Genomic DNA, 23949 nt, shown 5'->3' on the forward strand with positions numbered 1-23949 from the left:
AGAGTACTTTCATCAGACAAAATAAAGTTGTGGTGCTTTCAAGAATGTTGGAAAACTTAATTTCAAACAGAAATAAAAAATTACAATTTTTGAGAAATCTGAAAGTGAACTTTGATGTTTCCAACCAAATGTTTTTTTCCACCACTTTTCATGTTGATCTTGTACTGAAAGCCAGTATCAAGGTTTTGAAACCTCAAGAGTGTGACTCAGTGATTAATAACTTCTGTATGTTAGTATCCAGCAAGGGACAGACTTGTCTCAGAGTTGCCAGCTCATGAGCACTCATCTTCTCTCTGCCTGTAACAGACCTGGCTAGAGGTTGATGATTCTGGCCCACAGATTCTTAGTTTAGGATGCAGTTATAAGATTCTGACTCTATTTAGAGGTAAACGGCAGCTAATTTCAAACTAATGCTAAATGTCTTCACACGTTGTCAAACCAATCTGATGATTATATTAATACCAGGATCCTATCCTGTCCTTGGCACGCATGGGACTGGTATGAGTTCTGTGGCTATTGCTTGTAAATAGAAGATGGATTCTAGCTCATGAAGTATTTTCTATGATCTCCTGACACTGGTATTTCATGATTTCAGATTTAATAGGCTTCTGAGTTCTCCTGAGCAGAGAACAATCTAGAGTGCTCCTTTCTCAGTGTTTGTGGTAAACAACTGGAAGACAGTTTTATGGTTCCAATACATATGATGGCTTGTGCCACAAGGAGAGAGAAAGTTGAGGGAATTGCAGCTAGCAGTTATGAAGAAATCCCTTGCTTGTGAGATTCCACTCTTAACAGAAGCATTAAGGAAGCATGGTGTGGTAGGATTGAGCTTTTCAAATGGTGGTGTCCTTCTTCTTTCAAATTTGTCATGTCCTGTTCTGCTTCAAAACAACATCACACACATACCTGTTCCATTATCACTGTTTCCTTTCCCCCTCATCTTAAAATGGTTTTAATGGTTAAGGTTTTTTTTTTTTTTTTCCCTGTCCTAGTGTTTTTGATGCCTGAGCTGTGAGCTTTCCTATCTAAAGTGTCTGGTGTATGACATTTTACATTTTATGACTGTAATATTCTTGGCTATCTTTAGCCAATTAAAACTCCCAACAGTGATACTTGTGTCTTTAACATGTCACACACTATTATTTTATAGTGTGTTTTTTGTGGTTTTTTTTTTTTTATTTGTTTGTTTGAAAAAAAATTATTGGATTTATGCAAAAGGCTTATGTATAACAATCTTTTATAGGCAGAAAGCAAGGATATATTTAATTGATTGTTCTTTTCAGTTTTTATTCCTGTCTCTAAGGAGACACGTAATGCTTTAAGTGATTTATAAAGTAGCCTTGTAAACACATTCAGGTCATAGTAGCTTTAAAGCTTCCTTTCTACATGATTTTTTTTCATCATTGAACACTCTTGTAATGAATTCAAATGTGGTATGATCCTGTCATTTGTGCTGACTTGATGTAACTTCTTGCACTTGATATTTATTTCTGTTCTTGAATGTGAATTCATGTCAGTTTTACTGCTATTACTGAGTAAGAAATGGTTTTGTTCATTCAAGATTATCCTCTTTTTTCCTGCAATTTAAGTAACACAAATATATTCTCAAACACATAATTTGCCTTTGCTCTGGTTTTGGTTCACTGCAATGTGAAGCCTGTTCAAAAGAGCAGGAACTTAATCTGTTCTGATACTGAAATGCACCGTGTATGTAAAAGCAAATACTGAAGTGTGGTTCTGCTTGGTTTTGCTATATATTGAGTAATCAGTAAAAATTCTAGATGAGCAACAGGAAAGTCTTGCATGGTGGGGAGATTTTTTTTTTTTAATTTATTCTTACACTGCTGTTTCAGATCCTGTTCTAGCAGTAGTAGGAGAGCAGGCAGGAAGATGTGGAAGGGAGGAGAACAGGAATGCTTATTGACATGCAGGTCAGCTCATGTATGTAGCAGTTTGGTAGGCTACATTATCAAAATTATTCTCAAGAGATCTCTCAGGCAGTTAAACCTATTCTCAGCTTTCTCTTCACCACGTACTTCAAATCACCGCTTGCTGTCACACTTGCTGCTTTGTTAGGTGCTGTTCTGCTGCCTGAACTTATTCTTTGCCTTTCCAAACTCCCCTTCCTTGCTTCAACCACCTCTTTCATTTAACAAATCCACAGTGCTTCAATTGCTACTTCATTTTGAATGTTATTATAGATTTATTGGAGCTATTGCATAATTTGTTGATTTTGTTTTAATTAAAGGAGTGTGAGACACGAGTAGTATAAGTGTGTTCCTCATCAGAAGGTCAACCCTTAGAAACTTCTGCAGTCCTGAACCAGTTTCTATAAATATTTGCTCTGTTCAGAATCCTGATCTAAACTAGGCTGAAAATTAGCATAGTAACTGATTAGAAGACAAAGGTAACTTTTCCCAATTCTTACAGTAGTTGGAAATGTTTATTTCCAACTTAATTGTTAATATTAGTAATTTTTATGTAGATTAATGAGTTTCAAGGATTGAGAAGTATTTATCTGAAAAAATAAGTTATATAGTACTGTCTCTTTGAGCTTAGTTTTATGTGATAATTCAAATTTGGATTCTTTTTAGATGAATATCATAGTTGAAACTACCACAAGTAAGTGTGCAAGTGTTCAATTTTTTTAAAAGTACTTTCATTTGGTTTGGTAACAGAGATAGTATGCATTGAGTTTTTTGATGTTGGTATTCTTTTCTGGCAGTAAAAATGCAAGTCTTTATCATACTTCTGTTTATAAATGAAATTTTTTATAAACTCTTACATTAAAAAGTTTTTAATGAATACCAGCTTATTTTAGGAAAAATTGTCCTCTCATGAATGCTACTTTTGTCATGTTTTTCTGTTTATTCTTTCGTGAGCTTTAATTTCTAAAAATGTTATTTCATGTATTGTTTAAATATTTGATGTTTTATCCAAAGCTTCTCATATATATCTATAAAACCACTCTGTACCCTCACTAGAATATTAAATATTTAAGACTGAGGTCAATACATCACTGGAATGTCATGCCATTTATGATCCATTTTATTAAGCCATTGATTTCCCAAGTCTGTTAATTATAATCACCCCTTTCATGAGAACATGAGAAAGTTATATACTCCATTTAACATAGAGAATGGTCATTCGTAATATGAATTTAAATAGACATTAAAATGATCATAACAATGTAAAATGCAAACATTTTTCTTCACTACTGCTTTTTTTTTGCTATAGTCTAAGACTTGGAGAAAAAAACCCCATCTCATTAGCAGTAATGTACCTTGAAATTCAGTTGAAAAGAGGATTCACAGTGTGGTTTTAGGTGATTTTTTGTTGATTTAATAGTGTGGTTGCAGATATTATGTCCCCACACAGTGTGTTACTTTATTAGTAATTCAGTTCTTTTACTCCTGGGTAACAGCAGCTGAGAGAATCTTCTAGCTACATTAAGTTGCTGGAAAACATCCCTGATAAAATTGATGAGCTTATCAAATTTTGAAACTATTCTCGAGAGCATATAGAAATTCATAGACAATGCTCTGGGGTTTAGTCTGTTCTATTGAAACTAGCTTTCTGTCGGCGTTTGCGATGTGGACGCCTCATTTTCATGCTTGCTGGGGCCAGGCACTGCCTTTTGTAGCATATGTAGAAGGCTGCTTGTCACTGTAGGAGATGAGCTTGGGGACAGCGGTGTTGCTGCTTCACTGCGCTTGCTGTAGCTGCTGAGAGGTCTGCCATGTCCTTGTCTCCCAAGGCTGGTCACCTCACCCCTGTTGTCTGCGGCCCTTCCCTCACCTTGTCTGTGGCCCCAGTTGTCAGAATTTGTGTAGGTCAGTACCTTTACCCAGTGTGTTTCATTGCTGTGATATGTATTTCTCTTAATTAAATTCTGAAACCAATAGTTGGCTTGGCCAAAGATTAATTTGAAAGTACTTAACCATTTAAATTCTGTACTTAGTGGCGTTTACACAGAATCCTATGTGGGTAGCAGGCAGTTTCATGATTCTCTGGGGGGTATGGTTTGCTGTAGCTGGTTTTGTTGTACTCTTATTCAATAAAATGTTTTACTGAATATCTCATAACAAGCTCCTGCTACACACTCCTGGTGGTATTTTGTAATATTGCTACAATAATCCACCTGTATGGATTTCAGCAAAAGGCTTAGTGGATTTATTTTCCCCCCACTGGTTTCCCCAGGTCTGCCACCCTGAGTTGGAGAATGTCCTAAACTCTGCTTGAAAGGTAATACTGGGGCAGAGTAACTCAAACTTAGGCTCCTTTTGCCTTAGAAACAAAGCTCATTCCTCCAGAAAGAAAGGGCGGGAGGGAGAAAAGGAAAGCCCAAACCTTGCTCTATAGGTAGAGGTAACAAAGATACCTTTCATTGCTTATCTGAAATGCTCTAGCATAGCTTCTTCATTCTACTTATATTGTCTCATGTGGTTCTCTTACATCCAGTTGTTCTGATGTATCTGAGGTGCACACTGGCACCCACACTGGGTTTCTGAACATTGTATTGTGGGATATCAAGATGGTTTAAAAGGCAGTCATCTAAGTTACTGTACATTAATGTAGGGAAAAAACATGTTTCCAATAACTTTTATGGGTCTTGCAGTATTTAATACATATCTAGTAATAGCTGTGTATGTAATTGTCTTTATATGATCAAAATATATTATTGGACGTACTTTTGCATTAAGATGCCAAATTAAAATTTACAGTCAAATGTGAATGAGGTTTCTTTTTCCATTTAATAATGCTGGAACTAAGATCTACCACTGTGTACAGTTCCACTTAGCATATTGTAGTTGATTGAAGTATTTCTGCAAGACGTTAATGGGAATTTTCTCATGCTCCTTGGTTTGGCTGTTGTTCAGAGACCAGTTTTCATAACTTCTTCCAAACTATTTCAGTAAACTTACATATCATATGTATCATAAGTGACTTGGTAGATTCTGATCCTTTTAAAACCTTATAGAGAGACAACCACACACTGGAGTTTTACATAGCAAAAGAGATATATCAGAGAATATGGGCAATGTCTGCTGCTTTTTTTCGTTCTTAGATTAAGCCAAGGGATTGCCCATGCCAGGGCTTGCACTCTTTGAAGGCTATGCATTTTTTGTATTAAAGATGCTGATTTTAGAAAGTAGTTTGCTTTTTGTTTATACCATTTTGCTTTCATTTTCTTTGTATTTTGTCATCCTTCTGGTATCTCACTTCTATTTCTGATCTGCTAGTTTTGACGCTTTTTTGGTCGCTATTCAGTAGTCAGTATTGGAATAAATAATCATTGAAAAGGATTCCTACCATCCTGGATGAGTAGGATTTTAACACCAACAGGAGCTTTTTGATCATCTCATCTGATCTTCTTACAAGAAGGTGTCTATAAATTGAAATAATTTTCACTGATCTTTAGGGTTACCTAAGTCGTGTTTCTTCTGTGGGCTAGAATATAGCACCCATAAAATTAGTCTGGTGCCTAAAAGCATTTCTTGGGTAGACTTAGGGAGCATTTTTTAAAACTTGTTCAGGATGTTTGTGGGTTAAGCAGAAGGAAACTGAACATCTCCTTGTATATCTTGAAGTATTAAGAGAAAACTTCCTCATGTTGATTTTATAATTCTCTTTTATGTATATACTGCCACAGTGCTGGTGCTCTGGGCTAATGGGACTTGCAGCAGGGGAGCAGCATGAGACTATAATGTAGAAGGCAAGAATAGTGTACTTCCCACTTTTTCCTCCTGACATTAGGAAAGGGAGAAAGATTTTTGGGTTCTGAACTTAGCACAGAGGTTGGAACACCTTAATTTGACAATTTTAACAGTAGTGAAGCTAGGAAAGGACTCAACTGGACTAATAGTCTGTGGCTGGTATGTTCTTTGAGATATTAGGTAAGATGAGTTATGTATCTTTTGGTTGTATGAATATGGGTGGCTGGGTAGAATAATGGAGTATTAAACCAAGTGTAATGTTTGCGTAGGAGCAGTGAGGGACATAATAAAGGGGTGGAGACCAGAAAAGAAGTGATGAATATGCTGGTGCTGCTCAAGTCCTCTGGGATGTGATGTGTACCATCTATTTCTGCATATTTGTTTCCTCAGTGCTGTGTGGAGCATGCCCAATTTTTAGACTCAAGAAGCAGCTCTTGGAGTTTTTGTTTAATTCAACTGAAAAATCCTGCTACTTTTCAGTGCTTTATCTTTCTTTCCTGCAATTTTGTCCTCTATGCTGCTGATGCAGCTGTCAGTAAGAATTCCTTTTGGAGGCCCTCAATTTTTGAGACTTGGAAGTTGAGTTTAGAGGTGGTTAAAACATTTTTGTGAGGATTTATTCTTGTTCAAAAAACACAGAACATGCAGGTGTTTTGTGTAAGAGAAATGTTCCCTTCATCTTAGGTCACTTTTGCTTTAGGAGAGAATCCTGAGCTACTGCCAGGGTTTACTCTCTGTGGTTGCTTTCTGGCACTGTGCATCAGAATTAATAAGGAAAGAGTGATATGGTGCAGTACTATGAAACTTGGTGATTCTCAGCCTTTTCCATGTGCCTGCTTTAGCCTTCAAGATATTTTCTGCTCTTAGGAATGTGTAAATAATGAAAATGGTTGCTGTCTGTAAATGTCCTGATGCCTTGAAAATTAGTGCTGTGCGCCTTATTTCAACATACCAATCAGAGGTAACTAATGTGATGTTATCAGTGATTTATGTTGATCAAAGCTCTCTGAAAAACTACTGTCTATGTTTCTCTTTAGCACCTAATTGCAGTGCAAAGCTTTAATTCTAGAAAAAGCCCCGCTTTTAGGAGAAACTAAGAAATGTGTTTAGTCTTCTGCTATGTCACATCATGCCTGTTAGGTTTGGAGAGATTTTGTGTTTGCAGCATAAGAAGTCTTCAGTCTGATACAAGCAGAATGTATTATTGAAAATCCAAATAAGTTTCTGTTCTGATTGACCTAAAATGATGTAATTGTGAAGATGGTTTGCATTTTAAAAGAAAAATCTAAGCTCTGCTTGGTTTTCTAAATCAAGCAATTCTTATTTAATAAATGTATTTTTAATTGTATATTTTCAGCACTTGTTTGCTAGATAAAAACCTCTAAACTATATATATATAGTTTCAAAATCTCATGAGGCAGGAAAACGTTTCATGTTGAAGTGTAAGTTTAAGTTGGGGGGGCAGAAAAACCAACCCAGGTAAAGATTTTTAATTTACAGGGTTAATTATGAAAAGTTGTGGATGTTGGTTGCAGAAGTAACAGACACAGTTTTCCTCCCTGACATAAAACATAAGCAAGCAAAGTTTTTGATGAAATACAAGATTTTTTCTCTAGGTAAGCAGTAACTCATCGGCTGGAGCTTATCTGGCTCTACTGCTTCAGCCCGCGCCAGGAGTGGGTCACACCCCAGGAGCAGGATGACCCAAGGTGTGACTGGAGCTCTTGCTCTACGGCTTTTTGGCTGTCAGTCTGTGCTCTGAGGAGACAAGGACGAGAGGGAGGTCTTTTGCATGGGATAATAATAATTATTGCTCTGGGGAATCTTGCAGGTAAAAGACAGAAAATGGGAGCGTGCAACAGCTGAAATAGGGAGGCATTTCAAAGGGGAGGGTACAAAGCATCAGCAGTCAGAGATATTGTGGGGAGGGATAAAAGGAGGAGTTCACAAAATCATCATCCAGTGAGGGAGGTAGGGGGGGAAACAGGGTCACATGGACTAATAAAACATCAAAATTTAGGGGATTTCCAGAGTGGAATTTCAAACATGTGGTGAGCATAAGATAGGATTGATAGAAGACTCAGGGTAGATTGACAGTGTGGGGTGGGAGGGTCTCATTTGGACCAAACCATCAGCTTGGGCAATAACAGAACATACCATTAACAAGAAACACACTGCAACAAAGCAGAACACTGTGAACACCATGGACAAATACCACTTATTTAATACTTCTCACCAAAAACATTCATACAGTATTTTGCAAAGTCGTTTACGGGAACACAGATTACTTGTGAAAAATGTGCTGTATTTGGGATCTCTGTCTTTCTTCTCTTAAATCTATTTTGCATACTAGATCTAGGGGAAAAATTGTAGTATTAATTTTGTCCATGGAAATAGTTATGGGACATTTTGTTCATGGAAGACGTAAAACAGTGTCTTAATAGAATGATATTAGATATCTGACACTTTAAGCAAAAGTTTATAAAGATGTAAGTATACATGTAGAAACTTATGAGTTATATGAATATAAGTGTATGTATGTTAGTTTAGCTGCAAGCATATCTACATATACTGTGTATAATAATCTCTTATTTATACACTACACTGATAAGCATTGCCAAAATACCTTAATGAAATAATCTTTTTTTGAAAGTAATTAAGGATTTTAATATAGTACATTTGCGTATAGGAGCAGAGGGTTTAGGATAGGTAAGTGTGCATATAATGTGGTTATAATTCAGCCACAAAAGAAAAGTGGAAGTGGAAGTATCCTTGGGTTTTATGTGACATATTAAATTTTGGTTAGAAAAGACACTTTAGTAAGCCTACATCTGTGTGTCTAGATGAAGTGCTCCTAACTTGAACTTGCAGGTAAATTTGGCTTTGACATTTATGGCGTAAAGGTTTATAAGGAGTTAAATTGATAGTACTGTGGCTAGGATCTTTTTTGTCATCTAAAGTTTTATGAAAATTATAGAATTAGACATACAGCTGATAACTTTAAAATACCCTGTATCATGATTTGCCATGAACCTTGGGCTTCATAATATAATTACTCTTTTTTTCCTAATCTACATTGTTAGTAATTTATTTTTCAAAGAGCTACTGGACTGCACAGGTTGTCTGTCTCCAGTATTGAATCTCTTATTTTTAAAGCCGTCATATTAAAATTGCAACTCTTTAATTATATTTTAAATTAATTTTTATACATTTTTTCTACTTAAACTATATTTTATCATTCTAATGCTTGTTGGAGTATGGGATAGCTCAAAAAAAGAATACCTGTGGATAAAAAAATGCTTTTCATCATTTGGTACAAGTATTTACCCACATGTGTGTCTATGTGCTTCCACAGAGGAAACAGGATTAGAATGTCATTCAAACTGCCACATGATGTTTCCAGAAACACAGAAAGTCACAATGCAGGGAGCACAGTCAGTATATTTTAAAACATGGGTATTTAAAAATCTTTGTGTGACTATGTTAAGACTCATATTAATTAGATAGATGCACTGCCACATCATGTCCTGTGGTGACATCCTTTATATGCTGTATGTTGTTTCTTTCATCTTTTTACTTACATCCTGATTTTGAGACTCACACACACAAAAAGGACTGTTTAGGCACTCAATGCTTCAATATTTGTTCAGTGTGGAGGTGTGTGGTTCTTTGCATCCTGCCTTCTTTGCCAGGAAATTTGGGAATAAAAATGTGTAGGCCTGTGTCAACTATGTGAAATCGAGATGCATTTTTTTTCTTGTAAAACAAATGCTTTGTTCAATGAATCATGAGCTTGTGTTCCTCTCACAACAGTAAGTCTTGAGAACTGACTGTGCTTATATAGCAAGATTTCAGAATAAAGCATGACTTAAAGTGATGTGTTTTACAGCCTTACATTTCTAGAGCACTTTAGGAATCTGTATATGTCAACACTTTTTGTTGAACAAACATATTTTTCAAAATGCTATTTGGATATTTATTTTAATGGTATGTAAGACACAGAAGGGATAGTTGCAGTTTCCAACCTTGTTCAGTTTACTCTGTGAGATACGGGGTAAACATCTGGTCCAAAAGCTGTTTGAGGGAGAAGGAGAAAGAAGAGAGTAGTGAGAAGACCTGCTAGGATAGAATGAATGGAGGGTGTTTGTCTGTGTATGGTGGATTCAGGAGTGAAAGGACCATGGCCTGTGCCACAGGAGGGTGCTAAAGCATGAACATGATCTCTGGGTGGTTGCCATGGGTGGACGATCCTTGATTGTCCTTGTCCTTACATTATTGGTATTATCTAAAGTTTACAGAAAGACTTATAAAGCAAGGGATTTGCCTTCTGGCTAATGAAATCATCTGTTACTCTTCAGGACTGCAGAAAAAAAGCGTCAGTCAAGAAAAGCTCTCTTGTAGTTTGACATGAATGCAATTGCACTTATATGAATTCATAATATTTTGAATAGTACACCTTAGGTTAGTTTTAGAAGGTGCTACAACTATCCACCATCAAGTAAGTATATCCTGCAATCAGTATATACCATGTAAAATAAGTGTTAGTGAAACCTGAATGAGTTGATTACTTAATGGCATGTTACTTGTGATTACTTTTGTCAAACTTAAATTTATAAAACAGATCTCACAATGTAAACTAATAGATAAAAATCATGAATAATTAATGATCTAAGAGAATATTTTTGTGAATTTAATTTCTTTTTTAACTTTATTTCTTTGCTGATGTTATGCAGTACTTTTGTTACAGAACTTGTTCCATGTTTTGATTTGAAACAAGATACACTATTTTCTTCTTCTTCACTAAAGCTCCTTGAGCTTTCTTTCTTGGCATTATGTGAGATTAGAGGATATTTCCAAGCTTTTTTTACTTTCCCACATACATCTGTTTTCCCCCAAGTTCTGTTCAATCTTTTTTCTCCATCCTGTTGTCCAGTTTTTAATTTTTTCCTGTTGCACGTGGCTGGAGTCACAGTTGAGCACAAACATTAACAGTCCTGTCTCCCTAGCTCCTTTCAGAATGTTTGTTTTGTTCCATTGGGCACTCAATTTCATTCCTTCTGACACTCACTTTCCTACCTTGTTTAAAACCTGTCCTTACTCTTTCATTGCAACTTTGACCAAGGATAAAAAAATACTTTCCATTCAAAATGATTTGGAAGAAGGTGGTTTTTTTTTGGTTTTTTTTTTGTTTTTTTTTTTTCTTGTTTTTTTTTTTTTTTTCTAATTCAATGTTAAAAGCTATCCCTTTAGTTAGTGCCAAGAAAGGTATATTTGAATTCTGAACATTCACATTTGTGCAAGGAAGTGACATGAGCATGGTGTTCACTGGAAAAAATAACAAATGTTGAATCCTGGTATAGAGTCCATGCTGCCTGAGAGGTGGTGCACTGTATTTTAAATTAACCACTGTGATTAAAAAATTACATGTTATGTTAAAATATAGACATCTTTTGTAAAACTTTGCAACATGTACAGTGTAGTGCTGACAGCTGCACTTGACTTAATATATAGCATTCTGGTGGTTTGGTGTGATAGACTGCTGGCTGTTTTAGAAGATAAATTACTGTTTATTTAGGTTTAAGTTACTGTTTCAAAAGCTTTCTTACTTAAAAAGCAGAGCATTATAAATATCAATAACTTCTCTGAAATGCTGTACACATTGCAAACTGACAATAGCAAAAGAAAAGACTGATTATCAGTAGAAAACCTGTAACTATGTGTCTTGAGTAAGTTTCTCTTATGTGTATTTTTTAACATTGATTAACTAGGAAGATCTTGCAGCCATTCAGCCAGCTTTTTCATTTAGTCAAATAGTTTTAAATAATGTTATTTAAATAAGATGTAATTGATAAATTACATTTGGTGCAAATCTGTTCTTCTCCATCATGTTGTCTGAAGTTTAGCTTAAAAAGAAAGAATAAAAATAAAGTATAAATTTGCAAAGTGAGTTGTTAGAAATACAGGAGAGCTGTTAATGTGCACTTGAAAGTTTAAAGATAAGCATTTTGGGAAATTATATGGAAGATTTGCTTGAGACAGCTAAATAATGGAGCTCTCAACTAGGCTTCCGTGTTTAGAATTTGATCAGCTGGAAAGTATGAAAACTATGTAAGTTTAGAGAAATCATGTTTCAGACAGAGGTATGGAAGCATCTAACATTTGATGTACAGTTATACTCAGTAGATTTTAATTTCTTAAAGCTGTTTGAATATTCATACATAGCGTTAGCACAATTACGTGGTGTTACATGTATGTTCATAGAACGCATGAAAAGCATATGTGAGAAGAACTATTGGAAATGTTAGAAAATGAAGTTTTGTCTTAACAAAGCACTAAAAAAGCCATTACTGTTATTTTTGTGAAGACTGTGCTTAGCTTTTGGAAAGAAGAATTTTTTATTACTGTGATGTTGGTGTTCTGGTTTCCTTCTGTAAATTGTGTTGTATGCTGAGATGTCACTTCTTCTTCAATTAAATACCCCGACTTCTGAATTTGCAGAATGCAAGCTGCAGTGTTTCAGTCTTCCTGTGCCTGTGGCTGAGAAATCTTTCTACTTGAACCTTCCTGTACTGGCAAAAGTGTCCTGAAGAGTACTACCTTGGGAAAAGGTCCCCATTGTGGGTTCTGTGAAGAATGGCCACAAGCACAAATTTGGCTTGGACCTATCTTGGACTGTAAAAGAGGAAGAAAGGACTTCTAGGCTAAAATCTCTGACCCAGGTGCTTTTCAGTTGCATTGGGTTTTAATATTGAAATCTTAAGGAAAGCAGATGTGCATGGATTTGTCATTCAGTCTTCTCTGCTTCTTTTTTTGCACTGCCCCAAGAAATTTTGAACCTATTGACTAGTTTCATACAATTTTAATGGAGAATTAGTCACTGTAAGCATAACCTAAACACTTGTGAAAATTGATAGCAGCTGGAGGGACCCTAGTGGGTACACTCTTCCATCTGACATTGGCATGTATAATTCATTGCCATTTCATTACATCTTTGCTCTCTTTCCATCCCCAGCACCCGCCAAAAGCCAAGCACTATCCAAACGCTGCTCAGTACTGCAAGGAGCATGCTTGGATAGCAAGTTCTCCAGGCAAAGCTTTGTGCCTCAGGCCTTTCACTGTTATATATCAGAGGTTTATTGTGATGATGGAAATTTGAGAGCTGAGGATTACTCAATTTGCTGGGACCCTGCTGTAGGTCTGCTACTCAGTAGTGTTTGGGATTAGGAGAAAATTTGGTCTGGACAGTATTCTACCTTTCTCTGGAGGAAGTGGGTGGCAAAGTTAAGTTGTAATAAAAAGTATTACTACATCCTTGGCAGGTGCTTGGTGGACAGAATTCTTGCACATGGAATCTGGCTTTCTAATAAAATCCAGTAGGAAGTGTGTTAGGGGAAAGTGCCCTCTAAAGAAAGTGTGAAAATGGAGCTGAACTACAACCCACCGGAGCTGTGCAAGGAAACAAATGCCATCAATTATCTACCACCACAAAGGAAAGTGATGTCTTGGTGAAGTGTGGGGCCAGTTGAAATAATGCTGGAGACCAGTGCTAGCCCTGTGGCAGGTGGAAGAGAGAGTGACTCGAATGGATCAAACTTTTGCTAATGGTTCCCAGGTGTTGTTTAATGAATCAGTGATGTGACTGAGCCATGCTTACAATGCTGTTTTGATGTTGTGGTGAACACTGGAGGAACAGACTTGATAAATGCTGGAAAAGTACTTCTCAACCATTCCAAATATTTCAAGGTACCTGCAACAAGGATGAGATTATGTCCAGCCTTTGGTACAGTGTCTTCCAAAAAGCACACACAAAAATGTAAGCAGGTGGTGTAAGAAAAGTGTATGTTTGTTGTAGTGCTAACTAATTCAGTAGCTGGACCTGGAAGGACGAGGGTGAGATGCTCCTCTAACAGGCCCCAAATTGTGTGTTGGATGACAGTGGAACACTCAGACTGTTCTGGAGTTTTCATGGAGATAAATTGTTTAAACTTGAAATATATGTCCTATTTTGTACTGACTTAATTTTCAAGAGATTTTTGAAATAGGTATTGTGATAAATATAACATTGGATAAAAATTCGTGAAAGAAAATAAAGAATTATATGTTATATTTGTAATACTGTAAAGATACAAAATGTAAAATAACCCAGAGATTTCTTCCCGAGTCGGGCAGTAACGATCGACAGCAACGCTTACCAACACAAAACAAAAGGCAGGACACAAGCCATCAAATCAGACAATGAGAGTGGCCCCGCACCCAAACTGGCCACTCCACCCCGGTAGGTGCAATCAGAAAACACTCGGAGCTATTCCGCATGTGAAAGGGACTCTGCTCCGTCGAGATATCCATCTGCCCCGCACCCAAACTGAACACTTCACCCTGCAGGCCCCGACTAAAGGTGCAATCAGGCTAAACAATGAGAGGAGCCCGGCCAAGATACCCATCCCCTCCTCTGCACCGGACCTGGACACTCCACCCTGAGAGCCCAACCGAAGATACAATCAGGAAGCACTCAGAACCTTTCACATGCGAGAGGACTCTGCCCAACTGTCCATTGATTCAGTTCGCAGGTTCCAGGAAATCCATTCAACCAACCATCTAGACTCTTTGTTGAACGGTGACTGCTCGGAGTTTGGCCTCAGGGCACAAAACGCCTATAAGAGCCCCGGACTGCAGCACATACAGCGTGGATTTGGGAACTCGGTACATCTGGGTACAGATCCCTGTCCACCCAGCGCTGCGCTGTTCTATTTATTGTGGTTTTTCTCTCTCTCGTTGTAGGTGCTTAAATTGTTTTATAATAAATCGCTTTTTATTAACCTTATTTTGCCATTGCATTTATAACAGTATCCATAGTTTTATCACTGCTAATTTTATTATGTTTGCTTGTTTCTGAACACAAGTTGGAAAAGAGAACAGAAATGTGGGCCACAGAAACAGAACTGTCTGTTCTCCAGAGTGTATTTTCTGTCACTCTTTTCTCCCAGTCCTTTAGGGTGAAACTGTTTCAGTCACTTTTCTTTCTCATTTTCAGGCACAGAGAACATATGGGCCAGAATGACCCATTTAAGCCCACATTACCTGTTTTGTTGAAGGAGCTCACCTTTCTACTATGTCTTTCCTCTTGACTTTCAGTCAACCTGGTGTAAGATTACTGAGTTAGAGTTCTATGCACTGTGACTTTTGTGGAACAAGCATTTCAGAATTGACTTTTTTATTCCTTCCATCTTTGCTTCTACACTGATGCCAAATCTTGAGTATAACTGCCAGTTGCTACTGTAATATTTCTTATTTTGGGTTGGTTTTGGGTTTGTTTTTTTTTAAGCTTTTAGAGCTCTAGTCGTGGGTCAGACTTCACTTTGATATTAAACACAGAATAATGTTACAGAATTAACACCACCCCACCCATATTCCCACAAGGAAAGCACTGCACAAGCTTCCTGTAACACGAGAGAATGAAATCTTGAAAAAAACTTATCCTAGGAGAAATTGCAGAAAAGTAATTTTGAAATGTTTATTTCCATTAAAAAGCACTTACATCATGGTAGGTGGCCTCATAATTTTTTAAAACTACAGTAAATATATCAGAAACTTTACTAGATGATCAGTTAACAGTTTATAATATAACTTTCTTTACACACACAAAAAAAAGATATTTGTACAACTCTCCTCAAAAAGAACTTGCAAAGTCATTTTATTTTGTACTCTGTCTTGAGTGTTGAGAAATTTGGGTATATTTCTGAGAACCACTTAGTGAGAACAGCCTGCTCTATTTATCTTTGGCTGTATGACTGTATCACCATATGCTTTCAGACACTTGACAGCTCCTTTTCTTGTAAGCAAAGGAATGTTCCTTTCAAATACCCTGCTGCAGCTAATAAGCAGCTAATCAAAAGAGTAGCAACATCACAGGGAGATACTGTTACCCCGAAATCAGTAGGGAGATGGCACACCTTTTGTGGTATCAGTGCAACAGATTTCTTACAAAGCTTTGTGGCTTACCTTTGAGGTTGCCGAGGCAGCTTTTTAGCCTGTCCAGAGCATTTGTGTGGATTTTTAACTTGTACCTCTGTTTTGGAGCACACTGTACTGTGCTAACATAGAATTAACACAACAAGGCTTATGCTAACACTGGGAGGTGGATGTGACACCCTCACCTCATCTAATGCAGGTATCTTAAATGTACCTTGTTGGTCATTTTTGCTGGTTGTTTCTGTTAATTTAACACCAGCCAAGATCATCTGCAACAAGAGGCAAATAGAGGCTGACTACTTGTTTAAATTGTTTCTTGATTGCTACAGTTTGTCTTTTCTGCTTAACCAGATTTAAACCTTGTTTATTTGCCCTACACTCTGCATCTCTGCCTCAAATTCCTTGGTATTTCTCCTTCGTGGTCTGGGACATAATATTAAGAGTTTATTTTTGACATATTTCTGCATTAAATAATACTGAAAAAACTGTGGTAGAAAAAAAAGACTTTCCATCATGTTCTTGTCTGCTATAGAGAAAGACAGAGCTCTGTCTCTGAGTGCTCTCTCTGAGGTATGTGTTTTGAAAAGAGTTGAAATTGAGTTTTGTTGCAATGAAAATAAACCAGGCAGTATCAAATAGTCTTTTGAAAGTGCTAGAAGTATATATCTAGAACACAATTTCTATATGTAATACAGAATTCCTTAATTATTCTGCAATATTGGAACACAGCCTGATTTGGCTAAATGGTCTTCAATATTTTGCACTGTCATGGTTTTGAAATATACCTGTATTTACATAATTTTAAAGTAAATATGTGTTAGATTATTACATCACACCTTGCAAAAGATGTACAGCTGTTATATGTGAGTCACTGGATTTTCTCTGTTTCAGTGTTATGCTTCTAGTTTGGTGTTTATTAAACAAATAAGAAAGTGATTTTTCTGTACTAATTTCTAAGCAGTGCTTAACCTTTGTTAGCCAAGTACTTAGTTAGGAAGTATTGTTGTGGGGTTGGAAGTGTAATATGAATCTGTTTATGTGTAGTGCATGTTAGCAGTTGTATAGCAGTGGAAAAGAACCAGATACCCTTTTGAAAGCAAGATCTTGGTGATGCTTACCATTTTAGTGAAACTTGTGTATTTTATAGATAATAATTGTTATAAATGCAAAGGCAATTTTGGGATAAAATCAAAAAGAGAAATTTATTAATAAACAGCAAAGAACAACAACGAGAAAAAACCACAATAAAAATGGTCAGCGCAGCGCTGGGTGGACAGGGTCTACACCGGAGGTGTAGGGTTCCCAAATCCACGTCTGAGTGTTCTCAGGCTTGGGGTTTTATAGGGATTTTAAGTCCTCAGGCTAAAATTCCAAGCAGGCTCCATTCACCAAGTGTTCTTGATTGTCCGGTGAATGGATTTCCTGGCTTGGAAAAATAGACCTAACCAGTGTCCGGACAGAGTCTCCTCATATGTAAAGAGACTCTGTATGTATTTCAATTTGGGTTATCAAGACAGAAGTGGTGTGATCCGGGATTGGTGCCGATGGATATCTCGGCAGAGTCTTCCCTTTTGTTTCCAGTGATTGCATCTCCAACACTGGTCTGACAGGTGGGGCGTTCAGGTCTAGCGACGGATACTTTTTCTGAGGCTCGTCTTTGTCGTCCTTGATTGTTTCCCAACAGAGATCTGCAGGGACGTTGGTCAGGTCCAGAGATGGGTTTCTCCTCCGAGCTAGTTCCTTTGTTTTCCTGATGGCTCTCGTCCTGTCTATTTTCCGAGCTAATGTTCGTTATCTGGGTGTTGGCTGCAATCCATTGCCTTTGGAGGAAACTCCCGGCCAGGCTTGGAGAAGGGTTTATGTACATTTTCGGATTTTATATTATTTCAACACATATACATTTTATTTATACCTTTACGAATTTTTATATACAAATAATTTATTACAATAATTAAAAAAAATTTTATTACTTTTTCTTTAATTTTTGCATGTAGAGGAATCTTTGTGCAATTTGGAATGGTTTCTGGTGATGATCTAGTCCAGCTTCATGCCCAAAACAGGTCCAATTAGAATTGGTTGCTGCAGGGCTTGGCCAGCAAAGTGCTGAGTAACTCCAAGGACCGAGACTCAACCACCTCTCTGGGCAGCCAGTTCGATACTTGATCTCCCTCCAAATGATGAAAAAGAGCTTGCCTTTGCTTGGAATTGCACATTTCAGATTTGTACCCGTTGGGCGTTAGGTATCCTTTTTATTTAGTTCTGGCTTGCCCGTGGAATTTTTACCCATTAGTTGTGGGGACAACCTAACTGTGGGTACTTGGTGGGTGCTTGACAAAAGACAAAGAGTTCGGCCTGGCCCAGAGCAGGGGAAGGGGGCAGGAAAAAAGGAGGGTGGGGACAGTTTGGCAGGCTTTCTTCAGCTTCGGAGAAGGACACTTTGGGCGCAGAGCTGTTGCGGTGGAGAGAAGGGAATTTCGCCATCACCCAGACGGAGCTGCTGCTGCTTCTCCTTCTTCCCTCTTTGTTGGTGGCCTCACACCCCCTGTCCTGCTGGGACGTGTGGCAGTGCCAGGCACCGCTGCAGAGCTGCTGATCCACCTCAGCCACCGGCCCAGGATCTCAGCTCGTCCCTGCTGTCCCAGCTGAGTGTTCCTCAGAGCCCTGCAGGAGCACCGGGACTGACTGCCCGAGGGGTTTGTGAAAACAAAGCCTCTCCTCCATCCCTTCCTGTCTCAGCCGAGAAAGCTGTCACGGGGTCCCTGGTTCTGTGTTCTTGTTCTTGCTGTAGTTGTTGTTTGTTTGCCTGGTTATACTAGTAAAGAACTGTTATTCCTATCCCCAGATCTCTGCCTGAAAGTCCCTTGATTTCAGAATTATAATAATTTGGAGGGAGGAGGGTCTACATTCTTTCATCCCAAGGGAGGCTCCTGCCCTCCCTAGCAGACACCTGTCTTATAAAACCGAGACAGTACCATGAAAAGATGAGTGGCAGCAGACACAGTCTGGCTTCCACTTCTCTGTAGTGGGGTGTGTGTGGCAGTAGGATTATCCTTCTCCAGTCTGGACAGCCCTAATTTATCTCAATGTCTCCTGAGAGCACAGGAGGTTCTCCTGAGATCACAGGGCTCCTGTGCCCTACGCACCATGGTGGTCCTCTATAGGTTTGCTTCTGGAGAGTCTTGGAGAGCCCACGATTGGGTGCAGTATTCCATACAGTGCCTCACAGGGAGCTCAGGGAGGAGAATAATTGTGCCCCTGATTCCACCCTTGCTAATACAGCCCAGCACATAGTTGGCCTTTGCAGAAAAGACATGCTGCTGACTCATGGGCAGCTTGCTGCCCCCTGGGACCCTTGGATTAGTTTCTGAAAAGCTGCTCTCGAGCAGTTTGGTTTTCAGTCTGCAGTTCCAGAGTATTTTTATCGTGGGTACTCCAGCACTCAGTGTTTACATCTGAATTTCACTACGTTCCTGACAGACAGCCCGTTGTTACTCTATTGGGACTGGCAAGTGTAGAACAACACAGACTCTCTTGGAGGTCAAACAGGAGAATTTCTCTCGGTTTATTACCTCAGACCTTTTTTATAGACCGATACGTGAAAGTACAGAAAAGTAAAACTCTTATTGGTTAGTAAACTAACACATCACCATCATTGGTCAGTGGGGTACACCACCCCTCGACCTTCTCTTGCAAGAAAACAAGGAATTGACAAACAGCACCTGCAAGGCTGTTTTCTATCTCTGAGGATTGTTTTAATTCCTCCCCATGATTTCCCAGGCCACTTTCTCAGGCAAGACTGAGAAAGTTATGTGGCCTGCTATTCCACAGGCACTGTGCTCCCTGCTTCATAGTTAGCATCCATAGCTCATTTCTTCATCCCCTCAAGGACCCTATCAATAGCAGTTCTGCCCACCAGTGCATCAGTTCCTCTCCCTAGGTTGGTATGATCCACAGTTTTGATGAGAGTGCACTCTATCCCATCTCCAGGTCTTTAGTATGCATGTTTAAACACTACAGGCTTGGTACTGATCCCTGAGGGATGTCACAAGTAGCCAGTCATCAGCTGGACTTTGTACCCTGGTCACAAACCTTTGAGCTCAGTGGTCCAGCCACTTTTTCACTGAACTCCCACTATCCAGTTGATGTCTCACCAGTCTGAATGAGGAGACCACCCATGTGAGGAGACTGAGTCAAAGGCCTTGCTAAAATGAGCACATCCTGAATGTTGCTTCTAGTCTTGCCACAGGCAGCCAGCTATTTGGCCATGTGAGCACTGTCTGCTAGTGGGAAATAAGTCCCATTCTCCCAGGTCTTGCATTTTGCCATTTAAAATAGATTTTACAGAAATACAAATAGATATATTTTAATGACTTGTAACGGACATTAAGCTTATTGTTTTAGAAATGATAAAGGGTGAGAAAAAGCAAATTTTATAGATGAAAAGGAAAAAATGGGTATGGAGAACTGTCTTTTGTGTAGTAGGTAATTTGAATCAGATTAGGTTTTAAAATTTTAATTAATAATATTCATGGGTTTTAAACAGTTTCTTGGTTGTTTTTTTTTCTCTATGGAACCCAATTTTCTTTGTCTAACATGGTTTTAGGAAAGCAGAGGGACAGTATTTGCATAAATAGCCAAGTGATCTCCAAGGGACATGTTTTTTCTCATAAGGTGTGCTTTTTGCGATTTTTTGGAGATCTTGCATGTTGAATATGATTTGTATGTTTTAAAAAGAGAGAGTTTGTCTTTTTTAAGGAGAAGACTACTTTGAATTTGGAAAGCATAATGAACAAAGGAAAGAATAATGAACAAAGATTATAAACTCCACTTACTAGGAATGATCAAAATAAACCTGTTATGTGTTCAGGTATTGTCAATTGTAATTTGCTTTAAACCTTGCAATAATGGTTTAAAATTGCAGTAGAAAATTGACTGAGGAACTTGAATATAACTTTATTAGCCTAGGTGCCTTTACCATGTTACTTACGACTTGCATAGTTCTAGAACTAGCCATAGTGCTTCATAAAAACATTTCAGCCAACTCCTGGATCTGACACATCTGCCAAATGTGAAAAAGGAGCCTGGTTGTGCCAAATTGTATTTGTCATATTTGCAGAACAACACCCCAAAACACCTCTTGTTCAAATTTAAGTTTCTAGACTTTACTTATGATACAAGCTAGTGGGAAAAGATACTTTTGTACATGAGTTATCTTATTTAAAAATCATCTCTCTAGATATATCATGAGTATTTTTAGTTTTCCACTGCTGTGGAAAACTATTGTTTGGAATCACTATCATTAATGATAAAATGAATGGAGGTTTATCAAATTTCATACCACAACTGTGGTTATTAGCACTTTTAGAATGTAACTCCCTTCCCACCACCATTACAATTTTGAGTTCAACTTCTAAATGTTTTTCATCTGGTGTGAGGTGGATTTATGGGAGTGCAGTAATTTTAGTGCTTTTTGGCTGGGTGTTTCTGATGACATCACTGTGATCTAGACACAGCGTGTGACTCTACTTGGTTCCAGTTTTAAATAGTTTCATAATTATGCTAGTTTTGGCAGTTTCCTTGGAACTTTCCCCATCTCTTTAATGAACATGTTTTACTTCTGGGCTTATGAGACAACCACATGTTTGAGAAATTAATAGTGTGCTCTGAAAGTTAACATTGAGCAGAAATGTGCAGATACAGAAACCTTATGGATGTATGTGTACTTAGGACTGTAACTTTTTTTAAGTTCATGGCCACTCTTATCATCAGTAATTGAAGAATATATTTGGCTTACAAAATATCAGTAACTGTTGTGAAAAATGGTGTGCATGTTCATACTCAAACAACCCAAAACCAACCCCTGAAGCCCCCAAAAGTATTTTTGGATAATTGTGTATTATAAGGAAATTAATAGATGTTATCCCAGATTAAAAAAAATGCAACAAAACACCCTTTCTTCAAAGGCTAGTCAGGTTGAATTCTTCTTGTATGTGCACTCTGTTACTTCATATGCATTAAGTCACACAGGTATATTTCTGAGATAAATTTGTTTTGTGTTTTGGCACAATTTTGGAACATGTACATTTTTTGCTTGTGTTTAGGTCCAGCTTGCTGTAAATGATTTACAGCCATTTTGCATTGAAACAGACTTGTAGCTCAGGGAAATATAGAAAGCTTATTTGTATATAATGTGTTTATAGGTTGAGATTTGAGACTTTGTTTCAAAATTAAGGATTCTCATCCCCTTTCCTTTAAAAAACCAATCCCCCCTCAAAAGCCAGTGCTAGTGCTTATTCCTAGATCTCTGAAAGTGGTAAAAGCTTAAACCACTTGTACTTAATCTTTGCTCATAATACTCAAAAATATTGCATACATTTTGTGTAGTTTTGAGAACGTGTATTTAACATAATTGTAGTACTATGTAGATAGAAAAGTTAGACTTTAATGTAATCAGGCTTGATAGAGTTAACACTTCAGAAAAAGAACTTCCCCATTCCCTTCTGCCCCTTCTCTTTATTTTGTAACTGGCATAAGTATTAAAAGTCAAGTGTAATGTGATCCTATTAGACCAAGTCATTAAATAGTTGCAGCACAGCATTCTGTGCAATCCTTGAGTGAGCTTGGGGAAGAAGGAAATGTGGTAATTGAGCTTGGGCTTTTCTGCAAGTTCAAAACATAAATAGTTGTGTAGTGACTTACCTGAAAAAATATTTCTATGCTACATGTGATCTAGTTTCCAAGAAAGAGTATAGCTAAAAGTTATTTCAGAAATTTTAGATTAAGAGTGTGTGATCTAGGTTTTCTCAGTAAACAGGAGAGGAGGGAAAATACATCTTGATGAGGAGGCTTCCATCACGCTGGGCTCAGTGAAAGATTGAAGCCCTTATTTTATCTCTGTCAAGTATGCCATAAAGAGAGAGGTGGTTTTCTAATGAAATTGCTCCATAGTTCGAAGTTCAGAGAGAGTCTTGCAGGAAACATGCATTCTTTGGTGAAAAGTATGAGAAGCTTGTCAGACATAAGAAACAAATGCCTTCTAAACAGAGCTGATTCTCAATACCCATTATGGGGGTTTTATGAACTTGAATGAGACTTTCCTGTATGACTAAAATGGCCAAATATCCATAAATTAAAAAACATCCAACAGCTTGCTTTCTAATACTATATTAATAAATGGAAAATCTCAAATCCTTTATGGTAACTCATCCTTCTTTTAGAAGCTATCATCTAGTCTTTTAATATATCAGTATGGCTGTCTTATGCAATTTCTCCGAATGAGTTAAAGCTTCTATCTTAATCTTATTTTTCCCTGACTAAAATTATATTGCTCTTCTTTCTTTTTCTTAGTGAAATGGTATTTTCGTTTTATCAGAGAATTTCTCTGTTTTGTTGTTCTAAATACAGTGGAAGGAACAAAATGTCTTCAGTTACTTTTGAAGTTGTAGACTTGCATTTGAAATGTATCATTGCATGCATTAATTTTCTTTATGGAAAAAAATAATCCACATCAAAAAAGCAAGTAATATGAAGATTCCCTTTTGTAATTTCTCTGAGACTATTAGAAATACCAGGCAGCACGTGGGGAAACACGTGATCTGTCCCGTACAAAAACCCAGCACAATTTAAGCTGCTTGCTTTTGGTGTTAAGAAGACTTAAGAATATTATAACTCATACTGTATTACTTGACATTTGTTCCCCAAAGCTTCTTTCTTGTGAACAAATTGTGTGATATGATCAGTGGCATGACCCAGAAAGCATTTTTCACTTTTTCTGCAAGAGACTGTGTCTATCAAAGTAATTTGGCTTAGGTCAAAAGCTGTGTTTGCATCCTCTTCAACCTGTTCTTTTAATACATTTACAAGAATATTTGCATTACTTCTCTTGATTTTCTTACACTTGAGCCTTGTAGTTCAACTGTCATTCTGGAATGTAATAGGAATACTACTGGTATATTTAAAACCCTAGATTCAGCTAATTAAGGTTTTCTTGTCTCTGCAAATCTCATCTTGAAAGGCTTATATCATATTCTGGAATTACGAGCCACGTTTCTGCTTCTGAATTCCTTAATGTTGAACGAGCTATGTTGAAGCTCAAGAGAAGCAGGTGCCCTCAGTTCATTTATCTTTTCTGGGGTCATGTTTTACTGTTATAGAAGTCTGCAAAAATATTTTGCTTTATGAATCAGTTTCAATTAGTGGTATTAGGAAGGATGTGAGTCTGACATCTTGGAACCATCTGAGGTGGTTTCATGAGTAGGCATAT

The 23949-nt window shown here is 37.6% G+C and overlaps 1 protein-coding gene across 4 annotated transcripts in view; it reads left to right on the forward strand.

The window, feature by feature from the left end:
- Nucleotides 1-23949, forward strand: part of VPS13B (vacuolar protein sorting 13 homolog B) — a 429143-nt gene that overhangs the window by 23849 nt on the left and 381345 nt on the right. The window lies entirely within an intron of this gene.

The sequence above is a fragment of the Poecile atricapillus genome, chromosome 2 (genome assembly GCF_030490865.1).
Source record: "Poecile atricapillus isolate bPoeAtr1 chromosome 2, bPoeAtr1.hap1, whole genome shotgun sequence".
Lineage (NCBI taxonomy): Eukaryota > Metazoa > Chordata > Aves > Passeriformes > Paridae > Poecile > Poecile atricapillus.